The 23,388-nt window shown below is 40.3% G+C and overlaps 1 pseudogene; it reads right to left on the reverse strand.

Annotated features, from left to right (window-relative positions):
* Nucleotides 1-5,695: 5,695 nt before the first annotated feature.
* Nucleotides 5,696-6,657, reverse strand: LOC129039076 (single-stranded DNA-binding protein 2-like; annotated as a pseudogene).
* Between the last annotated feature and the right edge of the window lie 16,731 nt (nucleotides 6,658-23,388).

Here is a 23,388-nt window from a genome sequence, read left to right on the forward strand (position 1 = left end):
GTAGCTAGGACTACAGATGCGCACCTCCATGCCCGGCTAATTTTTGTATTTTTAGTAGAGACGAGGTCTCACAATGTTGCCCAGGCTAGTCTCCAACTTTTGACCTCAGGTGATCCACCCACCTCAGCCTCCCAAAGTGCTGGGATTACAGGTATGAGCCACTGTGCCTGGTCACCAATGCCAGTTAACTGCTATCCTGTTTACCTCCCCTCACAGCCAAGCCCTTGCATTCTATATACAATGTAAACCATGTTAAAGTGAGACAAAAATAAGATCACTGTGCAACCCACAAAACATTGAACAACCTTCTCTCCCAGCCAATGTAAGTGACTGGTATTTCCTTACTAATCCTTCCTCTAGTCTCCCCTTTCTATAGGTAAGATTTACTGGGATACTTAATCATAGAATTGCCTTCACTTTTTGATAGTGAGTACCTTTGTTTCCTCAGACTCTCCCCAAAATTATCCAATTGAAGGTCAAACCCTTTAAATAGGTTCTAACTTCTTCTAACTGAAATGCGTCTCAGTTCCCCATGATGAGAGCTCTCCTCATTTATGACAGTAATAAAACCAACTTGTTCAACTAAAGATGTATTCCTGGTGGACTTTGACTAGAGGGCGCTTGCAGTCCTCACTGTATTTGTCACAGTATCCATTGAAATCCATTGAAGTATCCTTCGTTTCTCTTTGAATTATTCCAACATCCTCCAAATGGTTTTCCCTGTCACCAGTCTTATTTTCTCCAATTGATTCCCAGACTCCTTGCTAAAGTGATCTTTTCAAAACTCAGATCTGATTATGTCACTCATCGCCCCCATATTCCTAAGAATAAAGTCCAGATACAATAGCCTGGTGTGTGACATTCTCCTTGATCTAGTTCCCTAACCACACCAGTTTTATCAATTACCACTACCTCCCTAACTTCAGTCCCATGCACCAGCCTTGATGAACTTGCTTGCAGCCCTTCCAAAACATTTGTCTGAACTCTAGCATGTCCTTTGGACCTCTCCTGATGCCTAGAATCTTCATCTAGCTAACTTTTACTTGTTCTTAAAGACTTACCTCAAGCATTTCTCATTCAAGCTTTGAGAAGCCTTCCAGAATATTCCCAGAAGTCACTAGTGTGTGTGTGATATTCACATTGCACTGTATTTACTTATTTGTTTTCCTTATGAGATTATCAACTTCTTGAGGTCTAGAATTTTGCTATTCATCCTGATGTTCTCTGGCAGTGGACTCTACTCAAGGTTCTTCTCCTGCAATGTTTGAGAACAGAAATTGTGATGTGAGACATTCTTCTGCTATTCCTGGAAATGGAAGTGGGGGTTGGGAGTTAGGATGCTCAGATATTGAAGACTGCTTTGTGGGTGAAGCCCAGAAATAATAAATGTCTTGCAATATACTGTACAGCTCTGCACAAAGAACTATCTCACCCAAAATGCCAATAGCACATCCATTAAGAAACACCATAGTTTCTCAATAAGTGTCTGCTTAGGAATGAACAAATGAACATAAATGAATAAGTAAAATAAAGTAAAAATGAAAGAATACATTAATGAATAACTGAAGGGGAAAAAGCAGCCTCACCATTTAGAGATGAAAGTGTACCCTAAGGAGAGACACCGATGGGAAATTCATGACTTGACAACTTAAAATTTTGTCTTTGTTATATTCTTAGCCCTTTTCCCCTAGAGCTGTGACTGCAAGGTGCAATCTGAATTGAAAGAACTAATTAAAGTGAGGCTGGGCGTGGTGGCTCACGCCTGTAATCCCAGCACTTGGGGAGACCAAGGTGGGCAAATCACTTGAGGTCAGGAGTTCGAGACCAGCCTGGCCAACATGGTGCAACCCTGTCTGTACTAAAAATACACAAATTAGCTAGGCATGGTTGTGGACACCTGTAATCCCAGCTGCTCGGGAGGCTGAGGCATGAGAATCGCTTGAACCCAGGGGGTGGAGGTTGCAATGAACTGAGATTGCACCACTGCACTCCAACCTGGGCAACAGAGCAAGATTCTGTCTCAAAAAAAAAAAAAAAAAAAAAAGAACTAATTAAAGTGAAAAGACTCACATGACAATATCTGGGGTAGAGGAAAAATCAAGCTATCTCAATGTGAGAGGGGAGGCATTTCTACAAGGCCTCTGAGACCATTTGGCCTATGATATTTACCTCACCTTTTTTAAGACAAGACCTTCTAGTTGTGACTTGAATTTGATATTCAACTACTTAACCTAAGGCCCATTACTTGAAGTTTATTGTTGCTGCAAATTAAAATCCACAGGGAGCAGACATGCACTACAGTTTTATTTGCCAATGTAAGTGCAGTGTGACTCACATCCTCCCTTCAGGGGGATCTTAGCTAGATAAAACTTTTCCAGGGCTCAACTTTTCCTGGAATAGCTTTGTCATTAAAGACATAGGCACTGAATCAAAAGCTAATTGAATCAAAACTGTGGACAATTTAATCTGGAATTCCAGACCCATTTAGTGCATAAGTAATTGACATTGAGTGTCTTTTATGCAAGGATGCCAACTGTTTCTGGGTCCCACAGCAATCATTGCCAGTTTTAAAGACAGTGTTTTAAACTTCTCCAATCTGTTTCCACATCCAGTAACATAAATATTTCAATGTAATGCCAACCCATAAATATTAGCTGATGATCATGATCTAAACTGTATTTCAAAAAATGAGGCATCCATTAAAAGGATTTTAAAATATTTTATTCACACTTTTCATGGAAATCTTTTTCTAAACTTCTAATTGCACTAGAGAAAATACCAGTAAAGTCTTCTCATAAGGATGACCATGAAGGACTTCTGTTTATCTTTATTAAATGTAGACCCAACACATCCCCAACTACAAGTGTTCTACTTCCTCATTTCCTATTTAAAGGAAAGGAAAAAAACTCACTTCCTTTTCTTTACCATTCTTTTGAGACCTATCAAACTGGTAAACTACTCCATACTGATCTATTAATAGTAGCTAATGGGTAGTGAGGCACCATAACTGCCTTTTAGTGATGATGCCTTAAGTCACTAAATTCATTAGTAAATCTAGTACTGGGAATGTTTTCAGGCACTCATAGTTCAAGAGAGAGAGATTTGGGAACAGGCCAGATCTAAAGCAAGCATTGCCTGGAGTTCTTCAATTTATATTATTAATGCTGTGGAATATGATTCTGTGAAAGGAAAATAAATTTTGGGACACTCTCATCCCCCCACCGCCAAATCACTAAGCCAAAAGGAAAAGTCAAGCTGGGAACTGCTTAGGGCAAACCTGCCTCCCATTCTATTCCTAAAAAAGATAGCTACTAAGATACAAAGCTACATCCCTCTCTCACAAGAAATTTCCTTGTAGAGAAAGGACAGAGAGAACTCAGTCATCTCTCTGCTCACTGAGATAAATGCATATCTAATTGCCTCCATTGGAAAGGCTAATCAGAAACTCAAAAGAATGCAACCCTTTGTCTCTTTCCTATCTATGACCTGGAAGCCCCCTCCCCATTTTGAGTTATCCTGCCTTTCCACACAGAACCAATGTACATCTTACATATATTAATTGATGTCTCGTGTCTCTCTAAAATGTACAAAACCAAGCTGTGCCCCGACCACCTTGGGCACATGTCATCAGGACCTCCTGAAGCTGTGTCATGGGCCTGTGTTCTTAACTTTGGTAAAATAAGCTTCCTAAATTGACCAAGACCTGTTTCAGATAAAGATTGCTCCTCAGATCTTACTTTGCAGGAAGGTGCTATCTCTACCTATAATAAGCAAAGCTGATTAAGACTAGTTGAATGCATATAAGAATTACATTAAATGCAATTAAACATATCTATTGAGCATATTATATATGTAGACAGTCTGTTAGCTAATGCAGAGGATTCAAGAAAAGCAATTTAAAATCTAGTATGGAGAATAAGGTAGATATGTAAGTATCACTGATGGTAAAGTGAGACACTGTCATAAGAGACAATGGGATTGTGGAGCCACAAAAAGAGAGAGAGATTACAATCAGTTGAAAGGATCAGGGAAAGCTTTTTTTTTTTTTTTTTGAGACGGAGTTTCCCTCTTGTTGCCCAGGCTGGAGTGCAATGGTGCAACCTCGGCTCACTGGAACGTCTACCTCCCAAGTTCAAGGGATTCTCCTGCCTCAAACTTCCAAGTAGCTGGGATTACAGGCTAATTGCCACCACACTCGGCTAATTGAAAGCTTCTAGTGGCGTTATTTGTGAAAGAACTGAGGGATAAATAGGAGCATCTGAAAGGAATCTATTTTTTCCGTGATTGCTAATGTAGAGAAAAACTATAAAAGACTTTGAAATGCATCAAAAAGATTACTGATGACTTCAATAGAAAATTAGGTGGTTTAGCTGGGATCATTGCACCTTTCATTGTCTTTGAGATATTTTACAACTCTGCAAATTGTAGTTAACGGATAGCAGTGCAAACAGCTCTTATTCACAAACATGCAAATTAATTTTGTCAGGTGGAAATACAACTGATTTCTTTATTTCCATTTCTGTAATAAGCAAGTTTTGTATTTATTTACTTTTTTTAATATAAACTCTCAAATAAGTGATTTTATTCCTGTCCATGACTGCAGACACTTACAAAAACATGACATCTGAGTTCACCTTAAGAAATAATTTACAGCTGGGCAGGTGGCTCATGCCTGTAGTCCCAGCTACTTGGGAGGTTGAGGAAAGAGAATCACTTGAACCCAGGAGGTGAAGATTGTAGTGTGCACAGATTGTCCCACTGCACTTCAGCCTAGGTGACAGAGTGAGACTCTGTCGGAAAAAAAAAAAAAGAAGGAAGGAAGGAAGAAAGAAAGAAAAAGAAAGAAAGAAAGAACGAACTTGCATAAAGCAGGGATATAGATAGCACACAATAGTTCAGGGAGGATGCAGAAGCAACTTTTAGTAATTAAAATATTAATGTGAATAAAGGATGGAATAAATATCCTTACTTATTTCTACCTAAGATGTTATGTGATAATATTTTACAATGTCCTGAGGGTCAATGTATGTTTGTGTGTATGTCCATATAACACACACAGATACAGTACATTCTTCTTCCCACACATATACATACAAACATAATTATTTGCAGTTCAGTTTAAGTCAACTTTAATATGCCACTTTTTACCTTTTCTTTTCTTTTCTTTTGGGGTGGGGGACAGAGTCTCTCTCTGTCACCAAGGCTGGAGTGCAGTGGTGTGATCTTGGCTCATTGCAATCTCCGCCTTCTAGTTCAAGCGATTTTTGTTCCTCAGCCTCCTGACTAACTGGTACTAGACATGATCTCACTTTGTTGCCCAGGCTGGTCCTGAACTCCTGGACTCAAGTAATCCTCCCACCTCGGCCTCCTGGGTTCAAGCGATTCTCCTGCCTCAGCCTCCTGAGTAGCTGGGATTACAGGCATGTGCCGCAATGCCTGGCTAATTTTTATATTTTTAGTAGAGACAGGATTTTGCCATGTTGGTGCAGCTGGTATCAAACTCCTGACCTCAAGTGATTCACCCACCTTGGCCTCCCAAAGTGCTGGGATTGCAGGTGAAAGCCACCACGCCCAGACAGATTCCTTTCTTTAAATGTATGCTGTGACAAATAATTTTCCTTTATGATAGTTCTGGGGTGGGCTAGTTCACTGTGGTTTACATGAGAGGACTTGGTAGTGGATCACACACTCACTGTTATGCGAGAGGAGTAACTTCCTGAAAAGGATTTTAAAAATTTCCCCCAGTTTTGCCATTATCCCTGAGCCCACTTGATTACTCAGGCTCATTTTATCAGGAGAATTCTTAGAAATACTGTCCATATCTCCTAAGCCTAAAAGCCATTCATGTGATGTAACTCCATTCCTCCTACTTCATCCATGGGACCATCTGACCCAGGTCCCACTGGAAAATTAGGTGTGTTAGGTCTAGGACATACTGCATTCATTCATATCTCCAGGGTTGATTAAGTCTGCTAGACTAGACATGACGGGTGTTCCTGTGGACCTCACCTCCTGGAGGGCCTATGTAATTCCCAAGAGATGTTGAGGAGTATGGTACTGAATTGGCATTTGTTGGGTTTGGCCAAGATCTGCCACCCTCCAGGCCCATGTTCATTCTAGGCATTCCAGAGCCACCTAAAGCATTCACTGGGCATCTCATAGCACCTTCATCATTCTGCACTGACAACCAAGGGTCAGACTGTGGCCCTCAGGGCACCATTCCTCTTGGAGAAATTGGCCCACCCATACTTAAATGTCCTTGTTGTCAAGTTGGATTCCACTGGGGAGTAATGGCTGACTTCCTAGGATACTTCCAAGTGCCTGTTTAGGTATCCTCAATGGGAACCTTGGACCTCCAGGGTACCAAGGTGACATAAAAAGATAATCATGGAAGTTTTTTGTTATACTTGAGTGTTGACATGTTTCCCTCGGCTCTGGAGCTGCCGAGTAGAGATCCCAAAATACACAACAGCAGGAATGTAAGAATCCTGGTGGTTCTCCCAATATTTTCCCCCATCTTATCTCTGATAAAAATGTTCGGGATGATTTCTGAACTCCTACATGGAGCAGATATTCATATATGTAAAGTGTTAACTTCACCAAGGTGTGGCTGTCACATGGGTTAATGCTGCTGTTACTCTTGCCTTTGCCGTACATTCTTGTGCTGAGAGTAACTCCCATTGTCATGCACTTGTTACCCCATCACAGCCTCCCCGGAAACAGCCCTGTCCCCATGGCGACCCATGTAGCCACCTTCACTATTGGCTGCCTCACACCAACGCCTTTTGCATTTGTTTATACATTTGTTTCCTCTTTGCTTATTATATAGGTGATATTTTTAATTCTCCTATGAATCAATTGTAGCATGTTACTGCTTCCCTCATTAATTACAAAGCTATATAAAATCTTTGACATGTGTTAACTTTATATACGTATAAAAGTTCTGATTGCATCCTACTTTAAAAATTATTCTTTTTTTTGAGATGGAGTCTTGCTGTGTCATCCAGGCTAGAGTGCAGTGGCATGATCTCGTCTCACTGGAACCTCCGCTTCCCGGGTTCAAGCGATTATCCTGCTTCAGCCTCCTGAGTAGCTAGGATTACAGGCGCCCACAACCGCACCTGGCTAATTTTTCTATTTTATTAGAGACGGGGTTTCACCATCTTGGCCAACCTGGTCTAGAACTCCTGACCTCGTGATCCACCCACCTAAGCCTCCCAAAGTGTTGGAATTACAGGCGTGAGCCACCCTGCCTGGCCAAAAACTATTTTTTAAGACTAACACATTTCATCTAACATGATTTTGAGTAACTTTTTATTAATATACCTTTTTCATTTTTCCCTTTCTTTGGCCACTTTATTTATTTTATTTATTTATTTTTTGAGACGGAGTCTCACTCTGTCACCCAGGCTGGAATATAGTGGCGCGATCTGGGCTCACCGCAACTTCCACCTCCCAGGTTCAAGTGATTCTCCTGCCTGAGCCTCCTGAGTAGCTGGGATTACAGGCGCCTGCCACAGTGACTGGCTAATTTTTGTATTTTTAGTAGAGACAAGGTTTGATCATGTTGGCCAGGCTGGTCTTGAACCCCTGACTTCAGGTGATCCCCCCGCCTCGGCCTTCCAAAGTGCTGGGATTACAGGCATAAGCCACTGCGCCCAGGCTTATTTATTTTTTATTTTTTTTTAATTAATTTATTTTTCGAGACAGAGTCTGGCTCTGTGGGCCAGGCTGGAGTGCAGCGGCATGATCTCGGCTCACTGCAACCTCTGCCTCCTGGATTTAAGCAATTCTCCTGCCTCAGCCTCCTGAGTAGCTGGGATTACAGGCGCACACCACCATGCCTGGCTAATTTTTATATTTTTAGTAGAGAAGGGGTATCACCATGTTGGTCAGGCTGGTATCGAACTCCTGACCTTAGGTGATCCACCTGCCTCAGCCTCCCAAAGTGCTGGGATTACAGACATGAACCACTGGGCCCATCCTCTTTGAACAGTTTAATATAAACCTAAAACTGTATATAGTATGTAGGGATTATGAAGGTGGAAGTAAAGGATGATATTAAGAATTTTTCTTGTAAAGATCTAGCACTCCTAGAATCTTTCCTACCTAATATGCAAACCAAGGATTACTGAAACAGAAGTTTTGAATCTGGAGGCTGTTCTGTAGTCCTTGGTTTCTATATGAAAATAAAGCCTTTACTTGAAAAATATATATTAAATGTAGAATGTATAAATATTTTATATTTTCTTTTCTTTTTTTCTTTTTTTTTGAGATGGAGTCTCACTCTACCACCCAGGCCGGACAGCAGTGGTGCAATCTTGGCTCTCTGCAACCTCCGCCTCCTGGGTTCAAGGGATTCTCCTCCCTCAGCCTCTTGAATACACGGGATTACAGGCCACCACGCCTGGCTAATTTTTGTATTTTTGGTAGAGATGGCATTTCACCATGTTGGCCAGGCTGGTCTGGAACTCTTTTTTCTTTTTCTTTTTCTTTTTTTTTTTTTTGAGACAGAGTCTTGCTCTGTTGCCCAAGCTGGAGTGCAGTGGTGCAATCTCAACTCACTGCAACCCCCACCTCCTGGGTTCAAGTGATTCTCCTGCTTCAGCCTCCCTAGTAGCTGGGAGGCTACCGTGTGCCACCATGCCTGGCTAATTTTTGTGTTTTTAGTAGAGATGGATTTTCATCATGTTGACCAGGCTGGTCTTGAACTTCTGACCTAAGATGATCCTCCCACCTTGGCCTCCCAAAGTGCTGGGATTACAGATGTGAGCCACCATGCCTGGCCATATTTTAAATTTTCTATAACTAAGTATTTTGTATGTATAAATATCTTTATATGTAAATATAAAAAGATAAATATATATGTATAGATCTAGCTATATTTCTCTATTTATTTATATATATCTTCTCTATTTATTTATATATATCCCATTAGCATACAAGTCTTATTTATCATTCAAATACTTCCTCCACTGTACCAGGACCCTCAGTGCTGAGGGTGGCTACATTCTGAGTAGAGAACATCTTTGATTTTTTAGTCTACAGTTGCAGCTGCTGCATTTTTCTTTGATGTCTTGTGACCCATTTGTCACTGCTAGTCATCTGCTGTTCTGCCATTGACACTACATAAGGTTATGGAATCTTCTGGTCCAGCTCCTATTCAAGCCTTTACATACATCTTCCCTCAGAGGACTATCTACTACTATCTGCTAGCAGTCTAGTTTCTCCCCACTACCTATGTTAAGCTCAGACAGTTCAATCAGATTCCCCATACCACAGCCCTAGCGCCCAGTTTGTCAGCAGCACTAACATTTCTACACTGAGTTTTCTCCTTGTAGAGGTGTGATGTCCAAGCAGGCTCAGGTCTCTTTCCTGATGGAACCCATAATATCTGTCCTTCCCAGTTCCTGTCAATGTACCTCTCACCCCTGTCCCTAACACACAGGAATTATTCTGCCCCTATTTTTGAACATATAGTTATATTGCTTCTACAGACCTGAATTCTAACCCATAAAGATACAAATATCTATTTATGCTCATCCCTATTAGTCACTTTCTCTTTAGTACCTGAAGCATAAAAAATTTCTTTAAAAATAAGGAGAACTCTAACATGAGAGGTCATTAGTCCCTTAGAGCTCTCGGCAGCATTTGAGTTTATCTTATAAGATGGAATGTCCTTTCATCTCTTAATTATGTCAATAAAACTAATGAAACTTTAATAAGAAATCTCGATTCCATAAATAGGTTTTGGACATCACAGACATATTTTCTTGTTTGTTTTTAAGTGGGGCAGAGAATAAAGCCCAACCTCCAACATCTATGCCTGCTCTATCTGCACGACATTGACAAGAGTAGAGGCCAGACGTGAGTGGACAGATTCCAAGAGGACGGTCCTCTCATGTACTCTCGTGTCTTACTGTTCGGTCTCATTAGGCTACTTAAGAGCAAAACAAAATAGTATTACAGGTTAGTAGAAAGCCAGAATAAATAAAAGGAAGGCTTATTAAAAAAACCATATTCCCAGGAAAACTCTGGGTTAATGCCTACTCAGAAAGGAAAGAAAGAGAGATGCCAAAACAGATTATGTATTACTTTAATTGAATCTCTGTATATGATTTGATTAAGGTTTTTTGCCATACTTAAGACAAGACGGTGTATTCATCATGACTTTACATCATATTATGTTCTGGTTATGTAATTATAAAATAATTAAATTGCCTTCATAAAATTATATGAAAATTCAATGATTACATTTTAGAAATGGGCCACTTAATCCTGTTCAGTTTCTAACCCATAATAAACTTGGCACTGTTAGAGAGCACTGGAAGTGAGACATAAAGTGAGCATTACTTGGCATTTTTCCACAAAAATTCCTGCTGTGGAAGATTGCCCCTTTCAAATAACATCAAGTACTAAACTAGTATTTAATTTAAAACTCTTTAATCGACAAAGATCCCAACAACCGCTTAAACTTCACTGCATGCCAATTGTAACTACCAATTATGAAATCACTGCTAATGCAGTCAATAAAATAGGAGACTTTGAATTGGGGATGAGGGAAGGGTACTGAAACATAGAGATTAGGAGATCACTATCTCATTTCTTAAAGAAAAATTCTGTAGTAATTTAGCTGAAATTAAGATCAGAGGTGTTGGCCGGGCGCAGTGGCTCACACCTGTAATCCCAACACTTTGCGAGGCTGAGGCAGGCGGATCACAAGGTCAGGAGTTCCAGACCAGCCTGACCAACATGGTGAAACTCCATCTCTACTAAACGTACAAAAATTAGCCAGGCGTGGGGCGGGCACCTGTAATCCCAGCTACTCGGGAGGGTGAGGCAGGAGAATCGCTTGAATTTGGGAGGTGGCAATTGCAGAGAGCTGAGATTGCACCACTGAACTCCAGCTTGGGCAATAGAACAAGACTCTGTCTCAAAAAAAAAAAAAAAAAAAAAAAAAAAAAAGAGGTGTGAGTCCGTTTTAACTAAAACTGCTTAAGGCAGGTACATCTCACTCAGTTACTCTTATTTTAATTAACATGGTGAAAGTATAGTGTCCTAAAATCTACCATCCTGAAAAATTAAGTTTATTTTTGTTTCTTTCTTTTTTTTTTGAGACCAAATCTTGCTCTGTTGCCCAGGCTGGAGTGCAGCGGCGCAATCTCAGCTCATTGCAACCTCCGCCTCCTGAGTTCAATTCTCAGGCCTCAGCCTCTGGAGTAGCTGGGACTACAGGTGCCTACCACTACATCCGGCTAACTTTTTGTATTTTTAGTAGAGACAGGGGTTTCACCATGTTGGCCAGGCTGGCCTCAAACTCCTGACCTCAAGTGATCCACCTGCCTTAGCCTCCCAAAGTGCTAGGATTACAGGCGTGAGCCACCATGCCCAGCCTTTCCTATCTTAATGGTGAAAAGATCAAGACAAAAGAAACCCTTTCATAATTAAGCATCAGGCAACCATGAGAAGATCAATGTATTGAAGAGAAACTTCCAAGTGATGGGTGGTATTGGGAAATTAGAGATTTGACCCTTGAATCAGTAGATATATGATATCTCAGCAGACATCAGGTGAGGTTTGAAAGTCATTCATTTAATTACCTCCTATCATTGAAAGCATTTTAGACTTGCCCAGCATGTTTTACATTTCAATTCACTTTCACATCTATTAGTTTAGCCACAAGATCATGACAATGCACAACAGGAAGAGGTCCTGAGAAAGTCAAGTCCTCTGAGTCAATTTGGTAGGAATCTACCTCTATCTCCAGCTGGGAAGTAGGCAATGATTGAAACATGCAGATTTGATCAGTCTGTCAGTGCCTGTACAGGAGGAGAGCCCCCCTAGGAAAGGCAGAAGTACTTTGGAAACAGAGCAGCCGGCGAGTGGGATCAGAATGGAGACCTGATCTTGGAAGTATCTCACAGTCAAAGCAAAGCCAGTCTCAAGTTAGAGATCGGCCTTTAAAAGGACAAGCTGATTCTGGGAAACATGACTCATTTAAGTTAGACAGCAGTTTCTGATTTGGCGATGGCTTTTTAAATTTTTGTTTCTTTCCATATATATACGGGTTGTTTATTCATTCTGAACTTTCCTAACAGTGGGCCAGCTTCTAAAACTTGGTTATTGTTCTCATAGGTGTATACTTTTAATATGCATAATTGAAGACATCTTTGTTTTTTCATGTCCATATATTTAAAATTTGAGAAATATAAATTTAAGTGAGAAGAGTTGGAAGAGGGGAGCAATATTATGGTTTAGATGACATGATCATTTCCATTTTCTTAGCTTATTAACATTTTCCTATACCTAGCAGAATCAGTGTTTTATTTTAGTGTGACAGACAGAACCAGGATAGCAAGAAAAAGTCCAAAGTTAAAATACCAATGCAGCAATTCTTCTGGATACCGAAAGAGTTTTCATGTTTTTGGCTCTCCACAAAGCAGATTAAAGCTTAAAACTTTCAGTGAAAACAAAGGAGACCCCAGGATTGAATTATCCCCATAGAAGGTTAAACAAAAAAACCCAAAAAACCAAAAACTATAATTAAACCTGGAGATTCCAAAGCAGACCCCAGTAGAAGGATTTTGTTTTCTCTGGTTAAGTGCAATCACTAAATGATACAGAGCTTTTTTAGGTATCTGTCGCTAGATGGCACTATATAAACACCTTCATTTTCACTTTTCACATCTTCCCGAAGTAGTCAGGAAGGAGGCAAAATATCAGGTAAGGCAATCCTTTTAGTCTTCTTGAAATTGCTGCTGTTTATTAATTTAACTAAATCTTTAATTATAAACCTAAACACCTTGTAACAGATGTGCCAATACCTTAATCCTCTATCAGCAAGTACAGTTCCATTGACAGGAGATTGGCTCAAAGGCAGCTTTGGGTTTGTTATTTGACAGATAGGAAACTGAATAATAAGAAGGCAAGAAAATTGATAATATGTGAAAGAGAAGACAGGAAAAAGAAGTACATTTATGAGAAAATGTATAATCTTGAATTTTCTTTGGTTTCCATTAAACTGCCGGTGCCTCAGAAGATTGTCAGTTTAACGTTCTATCAGTAGTACCATAATCTATTCTTTTGTTATACCATGAGGATTGAAGACGAAAAGGCCCATGCTAGCAGGAGGCACAAGAAGAGATTATATATGCAAATAATTCTGTAGCTCTTGTACCAGGAGAGGGTTTGTCTTGTAATATTTCTTTGATGTCACACATAGAAATCTTTGATTGGTCTACGAAAAGCAAAATTGTGAGGTTAAAAAGAAGAGGGAGAAAGAGAAAGAATATTTGAAAAGAGTATGCAAAGCTATGATAAAAAGTCAGAAGATGGATGATAACTGCAGCATCTTTTTTTTTTTTTTTTTTGAGAGCTAAGAATAGAGGGGATGAGGGGGTGGGAAAGGCATGCAAAGCAATTTGGAGAAGCAAGGGTAAGTGTGCTCAAGCCTGGGAAATTGAGGACATCTGGTCATATCCAGACAAAATGTTTAATCTGCGTGACTGGCAGTGGGCAGGGGTAACCCAGCTAGCCTGCCTTCCAAGTCAGGTCGGCTGCTCCTTGACTCTGCTTCTCAGGAGTGGTGGGCTGTGTTCCATGGATCTGAGGTGATATGTGCTGCTTTCTGCCCCCAGGAAAGAAGCAGACACTGAGGGAGAATTTTAAAGACTTCAAAGAGCCCGAGTGGACTACCACATCCCTGTAGCTGGCAGTCCTATAGCTGGCGGTCCTACTTGTCCAGTAAGGTTAAGGAGGAATGGAGAGGCGGAGGAGTTGGAATATGTGGGTAGGGGTGGGGTTGGGGATGAGTGAAGTGGAAGAGGGCTGGTTAAATGAGCTTTCCTCTTCCAGCACACAGTCATTCAGTAAAATTTCTCCCTTCCTCGGTATTTTAGCTTACAAACATTGGCTCCTCTCTGAAAAGGTCACCCTGCTTTTCAGACAGAATTTGTGACTCTCGGCAGCTGGGAATACTTTGGAACTGAAGAGAACCTATTAGGAGAGAGAAAAAACGGAGTCATTATTAAGCCTCCCCAAAAAAAAAAATGGAGAAAAGATTCACCTCTAAATTTTATTTAATGACAACAAAAACCACAACATTTCTCTTTGATTCATAACGTTAATAAATTCTACTTATCATTTGCAATAATTCCAAGGTGTTCTAAAGACACTTTTATATTAGAAAAGAGTTTCATATTAGTTTGAATTACTTTAGGAAAGAAATGCCCTATTCCACCACTACAAGTTATGGGGAAATCTATAGCAGAACATTTTGTACTCTCACTGATGAAGAAAGAACCCAATAAGGATTGCTGTATTTTGGAGATTAGGGAATTGTGTTTACACTCACAATAAAATGTTAAGCTACTACGTCAGAGAAGGCTTGGTTCATTTATTTTGACACAAGTATTTGAAATAATTTAGTTTCCTTGGTAAATGATCTGTAGGCTCTTCCAAGTGTTGTTAGCTAAAATATTATTAATGTGAATTCATTCAACACACTTCATAATTTTGCTGAGAAATGAGATGTGAAAACTGCATGTTATGGTCCCAAGAGTTGGAGGAGGGGAGCAGAGAGAGAAGCAAGGATGAACAGTGTGAGTGACTTTTTGGGAGTTTAGAATGAGAGACCGGGAGGCACCAGCAATGGAAAAATGAGATCATGAAATTTGAATTTTGCTATTGTAGGAGTGGAAAGGTGTGATACCTTTCCTCACTCATCATAAAGGTCACAGCTGACACTTGATACTCCTAACAAAAAGGCAGGTTAACAAAAGAAAAGCATAACATATTTTTAAAATCAAAGTTTTACATGACACAAGAGCCTTCAGAAGTGAAGACCCAAAGACCGAGAGAAAACTGCTTAGGTTCTATGAAAAATGAACAGCTGTACAGATAGGTAACTGGACAAAGGGGTATAACCCAATGGCAACAGATGAAGGTGGAAAGCTCAGCAAGGCCTGTCCAGCTTCATCTTGGCCTCACTGTGTAGTGAAACCTCCTCCCTGCCAATGGGGCAGGACCCCTTCTGAAATGAGGATCTTCAAGGAAGAAAGGAGAAGGGAGACAGTAACTTTTCTAGGTGTTATGGCTTGCTTTGAGGGAGAAGGGTTCTGGTTTTTATGACTTATCTTGAAGAAGAAGAATTCTGGTTTCTATGACTTGCTTCAGGGGAGAGAGGACAAGAGAAAGGAGGGTAGGAGACGGTCAGAGAGAGGCTTTGCTTCTGAGGCTACTTCTGAAGCCTTGCAATCTCCTTTAGTTTTCTGTACTCAGCATGCCAAAGCACCATACTTTGGAGTATTGTGTTCTGAGCCCCAACACTATCAATTATCCTTCAGTTTCAGCTTGAAAAATGAACTCTGTGGTGAATAAGCACACTGGAGTAGTCACTGAAGTGTCTAAATTCTGCTCAACTAAACTGTTAGCATTGTGAAGAAGGCTTTTGGAAAACAAAATTTTGATATATTGACTCTAATTACAAAAAATGTATAGCGACAGTCCACCTAACTCCAAATGAGCACATTATTGCAGAGTCCCTGGGAAATATTTTGTGGAAGTAAAATTTTGAGGGAGAGGCCTGGTGCGGTAGCTCACGCCTGTAATCCCAGCACTTTGGGAGGCTGAGGCAGGTGGATCGTGAGGTCAGGCATTCGAGACCAGCCTGGCCAACATAGTGAAGTCCTGTCTCTACTAAAAATACAAAAAATTAGCTGAATGTGGGGGCGGGCACCTGTAATCCCAGTTACTTGGGAGGTTGAGGCAGGAGAATCACTTCAATCTGGGAGGCAGAGGTTGCAGTGAGCCGAGATTGCACCACTGCACTCCAGCCTGGGCGACAGTGTGAGACTCCATCTCAAAAAAAAAAAAAAAAAAAATTCAGGGAGAAAAAGTCAAGAAAGCTTGGAATGAGTCACTCTATCCCACAATTTCAACAATTCTATCCAGAACCCGAGGTGCCAGGTGTTTTTTTGGCTTTGCTTCTGTGCAGGAGCTCTTGCTTCTCCACCAGAGCACCTTCTTTCTCATCCTTCCTGTAATTCTCCTTTGTTCACCTACATTGTTATTCCATGAAGTCATCCCTGGACCCTCTAAGACACCCCTGCTTCCAGGCCAGAATAATAACATCCTCTGAATCCCACTGTCCTTTATCTGAATTGCTTTCAGGTTGTTCTATAACTTACTTTATAATAATTTGTATATATAGCTTTACTCTTCATTGAAATATAAGCTCCACGCAGGCAGCGACTTTGTCAGAATTATCTTTTCAGGTAACAGACACCCAAATATATTTAAATCACTTAATCTTCATACAGCTGTAGGAGTAATGTTCCACGTGAACTGTGGGAACATTACTAGGACTTTCCCCATCACCCAGTGTAATCTAGTTCACATGTGCTAAAAGCATTCACTTGGAATGTTTCCAATGTCTTCATCCATCAGTATTTTATTAAATTTATGCTGGGAATCATTTCTAACATGATTATACTCTTGCCCCCATGCCAGGCTGCATTAGGAGAGCCTGCTCTGTGATGACCTGAGCTGTGATGACCAATTGCCCCAGTTTGTGCAGAACTAAGGAGTTTTCCAGGATATGGGATTTTCAGTGCTAAATTGGAGACAGTACCAGGTAAACTGGATTGGTTGGTCACCCTAACACTGCTCCCCAGCCCCCTGAATATTCTAATATTCTTCTGTTAGAGCTCTCATAAATGCAGAGTAATCTTTGATTTTCTTGTTTGTGTCTCTCACTAGACTAAGTTTCTTATCTCTCTGTATTTCTAGCATCTAGCACAGTGCCTAGCACTTAACTGGTACTCTATAAATGGTTGTGGAGTGGATAAAGAACGAAAGAATATATGCATGAAGAAGAAGTAGAAAGGGGCTGCAGTGAGCAATAACTGGGCCACCACACTCCACACTCCAGCCTGGGTGACAGGATGAGGCCCTGTCTCAAAAAAAAAAAAAAAAAACAAAAAAAAAAGCAACAATTTTTCCTCTTTATTTCCCCACAAAGACAAGAAATGTATCCTTTCTGTGTCTCAATCCTATTGTAGAGCCTTTTCAGAAAAATAGGGCAATGTGAAGAAAGCAGAGTTTCAAACTAAAGCCCAGAGGTTCATGGAAAACCTTGGCATCCTCTTCATAAGGAAGAGGCCCAAGAGACACACCATAAGCAGCCTGCTCCCTCCTCTCTTGTGCAGCTCAAATGTTTTCTCTTTTAAGAAGGCTTCTTTCACCTTCCTCCCACTATGGACAGAGTCGTTGCTGCCCACTCTGGGCTTCTATAGCATCTGTCTTCTCTGCTACTCTGAGGGCATCTTGAACCATCTGTACCTTATTCATTTTTGGATCACCAGAAGCTGGCATTATATCTGGTCTACAGTAGGTACTTGTTAAATGAGTAAAAGAAAATGTTGAAAGCACAGGGAAATTTATTCACAAGTGTTCCACGAGACAGAGGTAGAAATGAGAGGAGCTTCACTGAACTGAGTTGGGGAAAAAATAAAATGAGAGGCCAGGCACCTGTGACTCACATCTGTAATCCCAGCATTCGGGGATGCAGGGGCCAGTGGATCGCTTGAGCTCAGGAATTTGAGACCAGCCTGGGCAACATGGTGAAATCCCATCTTTACCAAAAATACTAAAAATGAGCCAGGCATTGTGGCACATGCCCGTGTGGCCCCAGCTACTGGGAAGGTGAGGTAGGAGAATCTCTTGATCCCGAGACGTGGAAGTTGCAGTGGGCCGAGATCAGCCACTGCACTCCAGCCTGAATGGACGGAGTGAAACCCTGTCTCAAAAAAACAAAACAAAACAAAACAAAACAAAAAAGAAAGAAAGAAATGAAAGGGGCTAAATTTAAGAAGATATTCATCACAGCAACTTAGATTGAGTAAGCAGTTTGCATTCATTATTTCATTTAATCCTAACAACAAACCTCTAAACGTTTAAGTTATCCCTATTTTATAAAGGAGAACATTAAAGGTCAGAGAGCTTCAATAATTGTCACAGGTCACATATTCATAAGTGGCACAGACCAAGCTAGTTTCCTATTCCATTTCATTTGACTTGGTTTAAGGAGTTTTGGAAAGCAGCTCCAAGCATACATTAGAGATAGAAAAGGGACGGGCAGGAAATACTGAGGAGGATATTACTAATATTATTTTAAAAGAGCGGTGGAACGACCCACTCCCAAAATTCCCTTTGGAATATGATAAGAACACATGACTTCCTCAAAGCTCTCACTTCCTCAAGTACTATAGATTTTGAGATTTGGAGGAGGACAAGTTAATGTTCAGGGCTTGTAATTTTATATTTATGAGTAAGATGTGACTGAATATGATTATGTGATCTTTAGGGGAAGAAAAATTCAGTCTTAGATCACATCTGAAACTCAAAACCCTGGAGGAATTCCACTTACAAAAAGGAGAATCGTTAAAAGAAAGGAAAGTTTGAAAAGGATCCTAGGGCTGAAAGTCATAAATTTTAACAGAAAGTGTGTGTGTGTGTGTGTGTGTGTGTGTGTGTGTGTGTGTGTGTGTGTGTAGGCAGGGAGGTGTTCAAGATTAGATTTAGTTACATTATATTAGATGTTCAAAAAAAAAAAAACCTTCAAAACCTTCTTTACTTCCTATACCTGCAGTGGTGTTAGAGGAAAGTGAAGAAACAGAAGAGACTTATTTTTTAAAATTTTGCTAAAATACATGTAACGCCTTAACCATCTTTAAGTGTATACGGTTCAATGACAGAACAACAAAGACTTTAACTTGCCAATTAAAGTAACTTCTGGATTAAACAATTGTGTTCTGATAAATATTTCATCAATTCCAGGGTCATCACTTGTATTAGTCCATTTTCGCACTGCTATGAAGATACTACCTGAGACTGGGCAATTTATAAAAAAAGAGGTTTAATTGACTCACAGTTCCACATGGCTGGGGAGGCCTCAGGAAACTCACAATCATGGCAGGTGAAGGAGAAGCAAAATCTTCTTCACAAGGCAGAAGCAGAGAGAGAGAGAGAATGAGTGCAGTGGAAACTGCCACTTTTAAACCATTAGATCTTGTGAGGACTCCTTCACTATCAGGAGAACAAAATGGGGAAACCGCCCGCATGATTCAATTGCCTCCCACCAGGTCCCTCCCTCCACACTTGGGGATTACAATTCGCGATGGGATTTCGGTGGGGACACAGAGCCAAACCATATAAGCTCTGTACTGGGGATGTTCCTCCCCTCTTTGTTTATCTACTCAAGATAGCATTTGTAGGGGAAAGTTCTCTCAGCAGTGCAGGCACTGAGCATTCATAAATGATTTTCTATTGGTCTTTGTGACCTGGTGGATAGTCAGAAGGGGTCTCTAGACTAGTACCCACTGATGTGTAACTGGAAAGTCCATTTTGCCTCTCTGGCTGTTTCTACCAGCATCCTTCCTCAATGTTCCACCTTAAGAATTGCACATCCAACTTCTGACTATATTTTTCTGGAAGGGGAGAGACTTTGTTTTCTTTCTCTCTGGAAAATACTTCCTTGATATCATATCCTTCTTTTTCCTGATAGCACTAAGCACAATGACTCAGCCTTAATGATGGATGAGTTATCTTCTCCACATGTTGGAAGAAACTGATTTGCACTTGCCAGGTATGGCTCTTGATAAGCGAGCATTGTCGTAACTTAAAAAGAGGAATTACTGTGGACCAAACAAAATATTACTCTTATCACCTATATAAATAAAACTTTGAAACTGACAACCTTAGATCAATGATTGTAAAACATCCTTACTAGATTTTATCTAAATTCAATCTTTTTGTTTTTATATTATTATACTTTAAGTTCTGGGACACATGTACAGAATGTGCCGTTTTGCTACATAGTTATACATGTGCCATAGTGGTTGGCTGCACCCATCAACACATCACCTACTGTCCTTCCCATATCCCCCTACCCCCAAACAGGCCCCGGTGTGTAATGTTCCCCTCCCTGTGTCCATGTTTTCTCATTGTTCAACTCCCACTTATGAGTGAGAACATGTGGTGTTTGGTTTTCTGTTCTTGTGTTAGTTTGCAGAGAATGATGGTTTCTACCTTCATCCATGTCCCTGCAAAGGACATGAACTCATCCTTTTTTATGGCTGCATAGTATTTAATGGTGTATATGTGCCACATTTTCTTTATCCAGTCTATCATTGATGGACATTTGGGTTGGTTCCAAGTCTTTGCTATTGTGAATAGTGCCGCAATAAACATATGTGTGCATGTGTCTTTATAGCAGAATGATTTATAATCCTTTGCGTATATACCCAGTAACGGGATTGGTGGGCCAAATGGTATTTCTAGTTCTAGATCCTTGAGGAATTGCCACACTGTCTTCAACAATGGTTGAACTAATTTACACTCCCACGAACAGTGTAAAAGTGTTCCTATTTCTCCACATCCACTCCAGCATCTGTTGTTTCCTGGCTTTTTTTTTTTTTTTTTTTTTTTTTTTGAGACGGAGTCTTCCTCTGTCACCTAGGCTGGAGTGCAGTGACATGATCTCAGCTCACTGCAAGCTCGGCCTCCCAGGTTCATGCCATTCTTCTGCCTCAGCCTCCCAAGTAGCTGGGACTACAGGCGCGCCCACCACCATGTCCGGCTAATTTTTGTATTTTTAGTAGAGACGTGTTTCACTGTGTTAGCCAGATGGTTTCAATCTCCTGACCTGGTGATCCACCCGCCTCGGCCTCCCAAACTGCTGGGATTACAGGCGTGAGCCACCGTGCCTGGCCTGTTTCCTGGCTTTTTAATGGTCACCATTCTAAGTGGTGTGAGATGGTATCTCATTGTGGTTTTGATTTGCATTTCTCTAATGACCAGTGACAATGAGCATTTTTTCACAGTTTGTTGGCCACTTAAATGTCTTCTTTTGAGAAGTGTCTGTTCATATCCTTTGCACACTTTTTAATGGGGTTGTTTGTTTTTTTCTTGTAAATTTGTTTAAGTTCCTTGTAAATTCTGGATATTAGCCCTTTGTCAGATAGATGGCAAAAATTTCCTCCCATTCTGTAGGTTGCCTGTTCACTCTGATGATAGTTTCTTTTGCAGTGCAGAAGCTCTTTAGTATAATTAGATCCCATTTGTCAATTTTGGCTTTTGTTGCCATTGCTTTTGGTGTTTTAGACAGGAAGTCCTTGCCCATGCCTATGTCCTGAATGGTATTACCTAGGTTTTCTTCCAGGATTTTTATGGTTTTAGGTCTTACATTTAAATCTTTAATCCATCTTAAGTTAATTTTTGAATAAGTTGTAAGGAAAGGGTCCAGTTTCAGTTTTCTGCATATGGCTAGCCGCTTTTCCAATCACCATTTATTAAATAGGGAATCCTTTCCCCATTTTTTTTTGTCAGGTTTGTCAAAGATCAGATGGTTGCAGATGTGTGGTGTTATTTCTGAGGCCTCTGTTCTGTTCCATTGGTCTGTATATCTGTTTTGGTACCAGTACCATGTTGTTTTTGTTACTGTAGCCTTGTAGTATAGTTTGAACTCAGGTAGCATGATGCCTCCAGCTTTGCTCTTTTTGCTTAGGATTGTCTTGGCTATGCAGGCTCTTTTGTGGTTCCACATGAAGTTTAAAGTAGTTTTTTTCCAATTGTGCGAAGAAAGTCAATAGTAGCTTGGTGAGGATAACATTGAATCTATAAATTACTTTGGGCAGTATGGCCATTTTCATGGTATTGATTCTTCCTATCCATGAGCATGCAACGTTTTGCCATTTGTTTGTGTCCTCTCTTATTTCCTTGAGCAGTGGACCTCTTTAAGAGGTCCTTCACATCCCTTGTAAGTTGGATTCCTAGGTATTTTATTCTCTTAGCAGCAATTGTGAATGGGAGTTCACTCGTGATCTGGCTCTCTGTTTGTCTATTATTGGTTTATAGGAATGCCTGTGATTTTTGCACATTGATTTTGTTTCCTGAGACTTTGCTGAAGTTGCTTATCAGCTTAAGGAGATTTACGGCTGAGACGATGGGGTTTTCTAAATATATAATCATGTCATCCGCAAACAGAGACGATTTGACTTCCTCTTGTCCTATTTGAATACCCTTTATTTCTTTCTCTTGCCTGATTGCCCTGGCCAGAACTTCCAATACTATGTTGAATAGGAGTGGTGAGAGAGGGCATCCTTGTCTTGTGCCAGTTTTCAAAGGGAATGCTTCCAGTTTTTGCCCATTCAGTATGATATTGGCTGTGGGTTTGTCTTAAATAGCTCTTATTATTTTGAGATAAGTCCCGTCAGTACCTAGTTTATTGAGAGTTTTTAGCATGAAGCAGTGCTGAATTTTTTCGAAGGCCTTTTCTTCATCTATTGAGATAATCATGTGGCTTTTGTCATTGGTTCTGTTTATGTGATGGATTAAGTTTATTGATTTGCATATGTTGAACCAGCTTTGCATCCCAGGGATGAAGCTGACTTGATAGTGGTGGATAAGCTTTTTCATGTGCTGCTGGATTTGGTTTGCCAGTATTTTATTGAGAATTTTTGCATCAATGTTCATCAGGGATATTGGCATGAAATTTTCTTTTTTTGTTGTGTCTCTGCCAGGTTTTGGTATCAGTATGATGCTGGCCTCATAAAATGAGTTAGGGAGGATTCCCTCTTTTTCTATTGATTGGAATAGTTTCAGAAGGAATGGTACAAGCTCCTCTTTGTACCTCTGGTAGAATTTGGCTGTGAATCTCTCTAGTCCTGGACTTTTTTTGGTTGGTAGACTATTAATTACCACCTCAATTTCAGATCTTCTTATTGGTCTATTCAGGGATTCAACTTCTTCCTGGTTTAGTCTTGGGAGGGTGTATGTGTCCAGGAATTTATCCATTTCTTCTAGATTTTCTAGTTTATTTTCATAGAGGTGTTTATCGTATTCTCTGATGGTAGTTTGTATTTCTGTGGGATCAGTGGAGATCTCTACTTCACCACTTTTTATTGCGTCTATTTGGTTTTTCTCTCTTTTCTTCGTTATTAGTTTTGCTAGCGGTCTATCGATTTTGTTGGTCTTTTCAAAAAACCAGCTCCTGGATTCATTGATTTTTTGAGGGTTTTTTGTGTCTCTATCTCCTTCAGTTCCACTCTGACCTTAGTTATTTCTTGTCTTCTGCTAACTTTTGAATTTGTTTGCTCTTGCTTCTCCAGTTCTTTTAATTTTGAGGTTAGGGTGTCAATTTTAGATCTTTCCTGCTTTCTCTTGTGGGCATTTAGTGCTATAAATTTCTCTCTACACACTGCTTTGAATGTGTCCCAGAGATTCTGGTATGTTGTGTCTTTGTTCTCATTGGTTTCAAGGAACATCTTTATTTCTGCCTTAATTTTGTTATTTACCAAGTAGTAATTCAGGAGCAGGTTGTTCAGTTTT

Source organism: Pongo pygmaeus, chromosome 5, assembly GCF_028885625.2.
Source record: "Pongo pygmaeus isolate AG05252 chromosome 5, NHGRI_mPonPyg2-v2.0_pri, whole genome shotgun sequence".
NCBI classification, from domain to species: Eukaryota; Metazoa; Chordata; class Mammalia; order Primates; family Hominidae; genus Pongo; species Pongo pygmaeus.